This window comes from Protopterus annectens, chromosome 6.part1 (genome assembly GCF_019279795.1).
Source record: "Protopterus annectens isolate FY-2018-M chromosome 6.part1, PAN1.0, whole genome shotgun sequence".
Lineage (NCBI taxonomy): Eukaryota > Metazoa > Chordata > Ceratodontiformes > Protopteridae > Protopterus > Protopterus annectens.
The window spans coordinates 366469443-366479878 of NC_056738.1; the positions used below are offsets into that span (position 1 = coordinate 366469443).

General features: G+C 38.9%; 1 protein-coding gene and 1 non-coding gene across 4 annotated transcripts in view; one reads left to right on the top strand and one right to left on the bottom strand.

Moving 5' to 3' along the window:
* The window catches only part of LOC122805563 (solute carrier family 25 member 45-like), a 1930246-nt gene that overhangs the window by 627691 nt on the left and 1292119 nt on the right, over positions 1–10436 (bottom strand). The window lies entirely within an intron of this gene.
* Positions 5390–5580, top strand: LOC122805688. Its single transcript, XR_006365401.1, has one exon. It is a non-coding gene; the product is annotated as a U2 spliceosomal RNA (small nuclear RNA).

Sequence of the window (10436 nt, forward strand, 5' to 3'; positions counted from 1 at the left end):
TGAAACAGTGTAAATTGTAACTGAGAGCAAATGCGATATTTTGTTGTAAACAGAGAATTTGCTGATCAATCACAACAATGCAAGATGTCTGTAATAGTTTAAGGAATGCCATTACACCTAAAAATGAAACATAAATAAAAAATGAATGCATCCTTGTATATGTAACATAGCCAGTCAATTAAACGGCTTATTTATATTTACACATTTTAGATACATGTAGATACATACAGATATTTCAGACCTGGGCAATAATGTCATTCTAGCTTGCAAATGTACCAGAACAGTCATTTCAGTCATGAAGACAGTCTTAAAAAAGTCTAAAGTAGTGCTTACTTTATTATAATTAGAAATGTTACTCCATGTGGCAGTTACTCTTACAGAGAACAAGTGACTACATCTGTTATTCCTGTATCGTCTCCTACACAGATTGTCTGTTTCTTTACTACTCTTTACTACTTTTTGATAACTGTAAACATTCCTGGAGGTAGTTTGTCTCACTTAAATATCAATATGAAATGAAGTAAAAAGTTCAAATATTTTAATGTTTTGTAATAACTGAAACTTTCAAATCCATGCATGCCCTTGGTATATTTTCGCTGTGCTCTTTCCAATATACTTATGCTAATTTTATTATAAGATTTTTAATTATTATTCCATACTCTAATTTGGGTCTAGTGTAATTTACAATCCATCACTTCATCACTTGTGATTTCCTGGACTTTATATATTTTTTTTATTTTTATTATCTTTTTGTTTTTACAGACTATAGTTTTAAAAATGATCATTAACCAATTTACTGGCATGATTAAAAAAAAAAAAAACTCAAAGCTGGATTTACCCATATACCCAAGTCATTAAATGAATCCACATTTTAAATCGGTGTGCTGTATTAAATATTCATTCTTCAGTCTCTCTCTCTCTGAAATCTCATAGGCTTTGCTGTTGATAAAATTATCAGCATATTATTCTCCTGTGCCCAAATGGTTTCAAGTACTCAAGTTATTTTGTCCTGTCTGTGACAGATGTAACCTGTTTGCCTATTTAAAGTTACCTTCATGGAGACAGACGATGGAGCACAACAAATGAAAAAGATCAGAAAGACGTGATGTAAAAATTTATGGGCCTGAGTGACAGCTCTATAGGATACCTTGAATGAACCCAGAGATTCACCTGTCCTGTTAATGTGTCTTTGTCATGTTCTATTTGTAAGCCATGCAGCTATCCATCTTATCAAAATTACATCAGTAAATCGTTGCTGTAATGTAGTGACCATTGTTTTGTGTATGATTTTATCAAAGGCTGACATTGTTTGTATAAATTACACCACAGCACCACACTCAGAACACATTATTGATTAAATTTAGAGGTAGTTACACAAATGAGGGTGTGGATAACAGAGTGGAAGTCAGGGACAGTACAGTAATGTGGTGCAGGCTAGTCAGCACCCAGATGTACTAAAAGTATAATTCCACATTGTAGGATAACAGAAAAACTGTTTGTGTTGTTGGGAAAGTGAATTGAGAGAAAAGTATGTATACAATGTATGAATGTTGTACTACCTGGCATAATATTATTGTATTCCATAATAAGTCATTATGGCTACATTACCCTTTAATGTTTAACTGACACTCACCATTATGTCAGACATTTGCATAGACCTAAAATGTGACATCAACACACTGGCCATACCTTGTGTGTACTGTTGTGGACATTTCACAATGTGATGGCAGTCCTATACTTGGACTGAGACAACACACCCTTGTTTACATTTGATGCATTCAGGTTTGGGGTGTAGCGCTTTACGGCTTATCATCAGTGCATAGCAATGAGAGCAGTCACCAGAGGTGACATATTGAGTGGGAGTACTGTTTCTGTCACCGGCATGATATCTGCAGTCTAGTTGGCTAGACAATGCATTTTGTGTAAGTAGACTATTTCTCATTCAGGGGCTGGGTTGTGCTTGTATAGTTTGGGTCACCCAGAAGTGTACTGGCAGGCTTTGTGTAAATGCTGTTGCTCATACATGTCATGCTAAGGTCTTCCCGGATGACAGTATTGCATCTATATATGTTTTTAGGTTTTGTCACTTCTCTAAATTACACAACACTGTGTTATGTGATGCTATCATGTAACCAATGTGCAGACATGATTAACAGAGCTGTGAATACCATTCTTGGGTCTTGTCAAGGATACTGGTTTGCTAGCATGTTTAGGTTCATAGATTCATGGGTTAACAGTAGGCTATTGATCCAGAGGAACATCAGTAGCCTAACCACAATATCCCATATTGTAAGTTCCCAATGGCATGACTCGTTTATATCTAGCTGTAGGCCCCTTTCAATGACAGCTTCAGGGGCCACACCTGGGCTGTCATTGTGATTGCCCATCCATGCATCCAGGTTATGCTTGAAGACGGTCTGGGAGCTCCTTTGCCTTATATCCAAAGGAAGTCTGTCCTGTTAAAAGGGGATTTGCTAGGATTTATTTATGTTATGGTAGATGATGACTTCTCTTGAGCAGGTGTTTAGGATGTTACTAGTTCTGGGGATGCAAAGCAGGTGATAGTGGACTGGATCCTTCATGCTATGCAGATTAGACAGAGATTACCTCTCCAGAGTCTATAGGAAAACAGAAAAAAGACAAAGTGCTTTTAAGGCTATCTGGTAGCTCAAGAAAGACATACACATGATTACTGTAATGAGAAAACAATACAGTCTCTCAAGGTCATGTGCTTAGACAAGTACACACCAAAGGGGACATTATACTCTAGTAATCACCCCTGATGATTAGGTAAAAGGATTTCCTTACATTAGTGGGTACGTAACAAAAGATAGCTGATTGCCAGTGAAAGTGCTCAGGTCCCTAATGACTGAGTCAGTGTTGGCTAAAGACGCTATAGCGCTGGTGCTGCATTTCTTGGCATGTACTTTGTGTGTGCTTCAGACACAACTTATTGCTGCATACTAGTCCTTCCTGAAAATTCTGGAAGTGAGATACTGAGGTAGTGACACTACAAGTCCTTAATGTCAGCCTTGACATTGGAAGAGTAAATACCAAACACAAGTGGTCCTTGGAATTGATCACTAGGGGTTACCACAAGTGAATACTCTTTTTGAAGAGAGCATAACTCTCATCTAATAGACTTTTGTATGACCATTAATTAGCCAGTTTATTTTCTAGCAGGTAACATAAGAGTTTACAGTGACAGTAATGCACTTCTGAAACAGTTATGTGCACTGCATACGTAGTTTCACCAAAAAACCTGCATTATCAGATAGGTAGCATATCTGAAATGTATAGACATTCAGGAATGCCTAGAATTTCACGTCTGTCAGTAACACATGTAGAGGCTGTTGTTTTTAAACCACATGAATATAAACATAGATTATGTGTTACATACATACGTAGAAAAATAGCTACTATAACTTGTCAAAATATAGGGTTATCAATGGCATGAGATTTTGCTCGCAGCACTTAATTTTTACTGCCTTAGTAAAACGTGCCCCTGTAATTAAATGGCATTGGAAAGTATATATGGGAAATGTATAGCCTGCATTCGCTTCAACTTTCAAACGCTAATCGGTGTAAACTAACTGTACTTCAGTCAGACATTCAGGAAAGATGTGAAAGTTGAAAACATTTTACCATAATGATAGAAAAAAGTGAGAAAAGAAATCCAGTAGGATAGAATCACTATTAGGCAAGTAGTTAGGATGTGATTTGCAAAGGACAACATACAGCATCAGCTATTGAGAAAATACTTTTAGAGCACTATTTAGATTCAGTTCCAAAGCTGCATGACATTTTTAGAGAGAAGATGCAAAATGTTTTATTCTTTTAGAATATTTGGAACATGTTTCTTTGCAAAGCACAACCGTCCAAAGCAATGCTGTGCTGTAAAATGAGGGAAAATCTGTATAATTGTAAAAGTGCACCTACATCAACACACACACATGTACACATACTAACACGCAACACTAATAACAGATCATATGAAAAATAATTGCCAGTGGAGGGAAAAAGATTTGTAGTAAGAAGCATGAAAAATACTATTGCCTAGGCTTGAATAATTATTAGACACAGTTTTGCAAAAGCAAGTATTATTTTATTTTATTTTACATTTGTGTACCAGGTTTGTCCGACTGAGCTGGTAGCCTTTTTCAGCGGAGGCCTGGGGAGAAAAGCTCCACAAAATATGTATACATTGTAGTAATTAAAATTCCAGATCAACAGTTTGGAGAAAAGCTACAGGTAACTGTTGTTAGGACATATTAATAACATTATAAATAGAATTTATATTGTGTACAGACAAATTTTAATATGTAAAATATGGTAAAGTAGCTATCTCCTCATTGCTACAGGTCTGTGTGAGTCAAGATAGCATCTCTAGCGGAGTAAAATCCAGTCATTCAGCAAATCTAATTCTTCATGAGTGGGGGAAGGAGAATACAAAATGACAAACTGCAACTGTAAGTTCTAAGCACTTCCTCTAACAACCCCCACTGAGACTTTGTTGTTATCTGACCTGCAGTATGCTAAAAAGGCTCTTTGAAAACCTTGCCTCTAGCTGAACATGTGACTTACAGAGTACAAAAAATGTAAACAAACTCCTCTAGCAAAACATCTGAGATAGTGCCCCTTTAAAAGCAAGAAAACTTAGTGGTCTGGCATCCCCTATTTCACGTTTTGTTGAGATATAGCGAAGAGAAAATGTAAGCAGTAATATGGTATTGTGTACTTTCTTCAGGTTATCACAGAGCTTCGTTTCTAACTGCGTTATTTTAGGGGACCCCTTGTGTTATACTGGGAAAACGTGTTATTCTCAGCAGGAACAATTTGTGAATGCAGCAAGAATGCCACAGAACACAAAACGTCTGCTTTCATTCACAACGTTAAGCTCTTGTTTTGACACATACTTGCCAGTTTTCTGAAGCAGCTTGGAACGAGTGCCCTTCCCACACTATCGGAATGCAAGAAGTAGAACCAATGTATGCATGATGTCACACGGAAATCTGCATACCTGTCACTTCTCCATCATCTGTCAGTCATTCGGGGCATGCCCACTTCCATGCAGAACTCTATGCGAGGTACTACACTAATACAAAGCCCAAAAGAAATTTAAAAAGTCCGTCTTTCTTCATTGTTTTTCTTTCTTTTTGGCTGAGCTTTGGCTGGTGGGTGGGCTTATGCAAATAAGCACCAGCCTTTACCCAGCATGCCGAGAAGAAGAGCAGCGGTAGGGCTCTAGTTTCTCCTCCAAACAACATGGGAACCCCTCTTTGTGCACGACTGCTTTCCCCCATTGTGCTCTGAGAGGGAGTTTCCCCAGTCAGCGCAAGCGTAAAGTATGTGAGCCCTCTGATAGCTGTCTGCTCAGCAGCTTAGTAGTATCGCTTCTCGGCCTTTTGGCTAAGATCAAGTGTAGTATCTGTTCTTATCAGTTTAATATCTGATATGTCCCTTATCTGGGGACCATATATTAAATTGATTTTTGCAACAGGGAGATGGAATAGGGGCTTGCTCCGTCCACTCCACGCATCAACCTGGTATTGCAGTACTTCCAGGAATGGTGCACCCTCCCCTTGGGGAGGATTCTCTAGTGGTTGAAAAAAAAAGGGCATTTTCCTTTTTTTATTTTTTCTTCTCAGCAATTGAGCTCTGTTCTTTCACTTCACTTATCCTTCAGTTGTCTTTGTTTTCTCAATGCTTGGCAAGTGTTATTGCCTGTTGCTTAGTGTTTGAGTGCATTTTATTGATATAAAGTAATCTCTACAGGTAACTGATTTGTTTGCAGTTGAAAGCATTCTCTATCTTTACAAATCTTTATCAGTTTAAAAACTTTCATTCTGTCGCTTTCTGTAATGCTTACTGTATCTGTAGGCTAATAGCTTTAGTCCCTACCCTTCCTTCCCTGTTGGTGTCTTGCTGTTATACTTGGTGGCTTTGCAGTTGCCCGCCCCTACTGTAAATCTGATCTGGGACACTCCTCCCAGTCTAGTGTCATTAGCTCATTCTACCTAATACAGAGAGAACATTAGATAAGTCCTTCTGTTTCTCCTTTTTCCCTTTCAAAAAGTGTTCTGACTGTGCTTCTCAAACATTTTGGAAATATAGAGTATATTTTACAGCACTTATTATAACTGTAATTGCCTTAATATTCCTACAACTCAAGTGCTCTCGGTTGCACTGCATCTGAAGTGTTTGTGTGTTTTAGCTGCTTTTCTGTATATATGGACTTCTCTGTGTATGTAGACTAGCTGCTTATTCTGCTGTGTTACTGCATCTTAAATCGTTTTTCAGTTGTGCACTTGCCTTGCTTCATTTAAAAAGTTTTAAATTGCTAATTTTGTAGAGTTTTAATTGCATTTACTGTTTTGGACTACACAATCAGCTTTGCTTGTCTCAGGACTTTATTTTCACACCTTGCTGTGGTAGAGGGAAGTCCTACTGCCTACCAGTGGGACTGGTGAGCATTGTACTGCCTGTCTAATGCTAGAGGAGTAGTTTCCAGCTTTTAAATTGTAATTGTATTAGCCTTTTTCGGCTGATTTCTATCCCTTTCAACTTTCTGACTTAAAACGTGTGTGTTTGCACATTTTTCACATCGTGCAGCACTGCGAGGATACAGTTAAACTATTCCAGGTGCCAGAAAGTCTGCTCTTCAAATTTTCCCTTAAAACTAGCTGGTTTCTCAGTAGTAACACTAAAATCTGAACCCCTGTGACTAGCACTTGCTCTAGAACCTGCTGGAAAGAACTAGGAAGCCTGAAACTGACACAAGCACTCAGCTCTCTTTGTCAATAAGGAGAAATTAATCATAGGCACTAAACAGCCTATAACTGCAAAGTACCTTGCAAAGGTAAGGGAAAACAGCTCTTAAACTTTACAAAAAAGCACCTAAACAGGCATGTCCAAGGGTCAGCTTCCGGTGATTTCTCCTGTCCACCTGGTGAATCTGGGCATACTGGGGCAATGCGGCAAACTGCCTCATGTACACAGACAATCCTCTCCTCCTACCACCCAACACTACAACCTGCGAGATGCACTTACATAGCCAAACTGGAAGCAAAGCTCTCTCCAGCCAAGATTGTGCTAGACAGTCAAGCGGAGAAGGTTAACACCTGCATTACACCTCAAGCAACTCATATCCCTTCAAAACCCACACCATCAACACCCACACATAGCAACACTAAACCCACGTATGCGGAGGCCCTTAACATTAACCTGCCCAAGCAACAAGGACCTCCAAGCGAAACAAAACAAACACCAGTCACAACCAAAGTGACACATAGCTCACAACACCAGTGTGCCACCCAACAACAGCCCCTAAGGCAAGACAATGTACACAACACTTTAGTCATAGGTGACTCTATAGTCAGGCACACTGATGTCCCACTCACCAGGCTGAACAAGGAGAAAATTACAGTCAGCTGCCTGTCTGGTGCCAGGATTTGCCACATAATTCATGCACTCAAGTCACTCCACAACAAGTACAAATACGACTCTGTCATTGTCCATGCTGGAGTGAATGACTTGAGACGTACCTCCCTGGACTACATGAAAAGAGACATGGAAGAGCTCTTGGATCATGTGACCCAGGCAGGAATGACCCTAGCCCTGAGTAGCATCCTGCCTTCGCCCAGAATGATACCACAGTATAAGGACAAAATGATTGACTTCAACAATTGGCTAAGCTTCTGGTGTCATTCAAAGGGGATCCAGTATTTGTCTGCCTGGGAAGACATGATCGACAAACCACGATGCTTTGCCAGAGATGGTCTGCACCTATCACCCCTGGGATTCAGGTTACTGGCTAAAGCTCTTGCCACCCCTATAGTGCCTTTTTTAGGCAAGGTTCAAAGGATAAAACCACCACCGTAACAGATACAAGCTTGCAAAATCTGAAGGTAATGCTACTCAATGCTAGAAGTCTATTACACTCTCTCGGGGCACTCCTAAAAATGGAGAACATCGATATCTGTGCAGTAACTGAGACCTGGTTCAAGGCTCCAGAGAGCACCCCTGCAATACCAGGCTACAATTCTTACCACAATTTTCGCCACAAAACCAAGACCGAAACACTAAAGGTGGAGGAGTGTCCATATTCACCAAGGATATTCACACCTCCAGGCTAGTTGCCCAACACAATGCATCTGAAATTCTCCATGTGCAACTAACATTAGGTAAGACTGCAATCGAAATTGTAACTTGCTACAGATCCCCCACCATGCCGCAAGATTCTCACTACACCTTTCTAAACATACTGGAAAATATTAAGATACAACCAAACACCCTAATACTGGGTGATTTCAACTACCCTGCCATTAATTGGGAAAACTACTCTGGTACTAACTCCTTTTCCCAACGGTTCTTGGAATTCATAAATTCCAACACCCTGGATCAACTAATCCATTGTCCCACCAGGGGCTCCAATATCCTAGACCTGGTCATTACCAACATGGGAGATAGATGCTCCACACCAGTTTGTCACCCCCTCATTGGTCAGGACTGACCATAAGCAAATCACCCTTGACAGCCACATCCCACCCCCCAGCATAAACAACTAATGCATAAAGTAATGGTTTTATTACAATTGATTATTAAGATATTATAAATTATATACAAAAAATTTTTTTAAAGATTTTTCAATATTATACAAGTTTTGTAAAAAAATTCCATATATACCTATGTGACTCAATTTATCCATCCATTCATAAAATGCTTATTTTTAGACATCTAGTATTATCTATGAGATTTTCTTTATTATGTGTATTTTTACTTTCAATTTTATTTGTATTTTCATAAATTACACATATATACATTTTCCTACCTTTCTAACATATTTATAACATCGTCCAAGCCATAACAATGAGTTTTTTTAATAATTACCCATATTAAGGTTATTGACATTAAGAATAAATACATTCAGAAAATCAGCAAGTGTTGTTAAAACAGATATACAATTATCAAGAAAAATAGAATAAAATATCCATTAGTTCCTATTATTGTCATTATGAAGTACGTATTAGGTATGATGCATTGAATTTCTACCTACAGCTATTAGTGATTGAGAAAAAGTACTTTTAACAAGCAAAATGTGTATAATGAGTATGTAATGAAAGCACTATTGTTTATATGTTAGTATGTCTTTAAATAATGGCAAGAGTTTTCGCGCCATTAAGTTTATTTAAATGGTTTTGTTTGAAATACAGTTAGTTCTGAGGAAGCCTATAGGATTAGGTGAAAGCGCTTAACTAACGTTTTTAATTCCAACTGTTTTGCATGAATTACTGAATGAATAACATCTATTGTGGAGTGTGTCATCGTGAGCCGTTTTTTATTAAATATCTTTTGCTTTGTACACACTGCGTTTCCTCTTTTTGTTGTAAGAGAAGATAGCGCAAGTGTGTTATTCAACAGTTCCTTCCTACAACTATTCATTTCAGCAGTTGTCATGGAGGGGGGCGCAGAAGTACAGGCATCATCAACGGACAACTCGTCCGCTTTGTTGGACACGGAAACCGTAAAGTCGGAGCTAGCTGCACTCAAAAAAGAATTTAAACAGCTCACACACACCATGAATGCTTTCATGCAAAAAACTGAAATGGAATTTAAGGGCATTGAAACATCCGTTTCCAGAAGCCCTCGCAAACACAACAGTGACTGTATGGAGAGTACCGGTCACACCAGGGAGCAGAGATCCACACAAATGACTGGTAAAGAAAGACCAATATCGCATACTATTCCAAGGAACGGGAATTATAGTATTGACGGAGATATGGTTGGCCATGTCAATTCAGACAGACACTCTGCAGATCCGGGTGGGGTACACATACGGAACTTGTGTGGCGGATCAATCGTCCAAAAAGGAAATAGAGCGGGCGTTCAACATGAGGGAGGAGCGGAAATGGAACGTGTAGACTCGTTTAATGGCAGTGCTGACATCGACTTACCTGCTGCTCAGGTTCCCCATTCCTACTCAACACGCCAACGGTTGAACTCCACGGAGTTCACTTTTGATTTTTCTATCTATGAAGTGGAGGACAACGAGGAGGACATATTTCGTACAGGCACACGATCCAAACGCACTAAGCCTGTCAAAACTTATGCCAACACTGTGGGCACTCAAAACACCAAGAAAGGTACTGTAGTGAATTCGTCTTATGCTGACAAAATGCATACAGTGGCAAACAACGCCAACACCAATATGAACAATTTTCTTTTTAGAGACTGTAATTTTGACAACATCGGGCAGGGGAAAATGGGTACCCCTCACAAAAAAGGTGGTTATGAAAAAACTAACGAAAGGCTTAAGGACAAAATTTACAAGTTAGGTAGGATTATGAATAATATTAATAACACTAAGATAGAGAACGCTTATTTGCATAAGTGTATATCGTGTAAGGTAGTCCCTATGGACTGTAATGTTTCTGTAT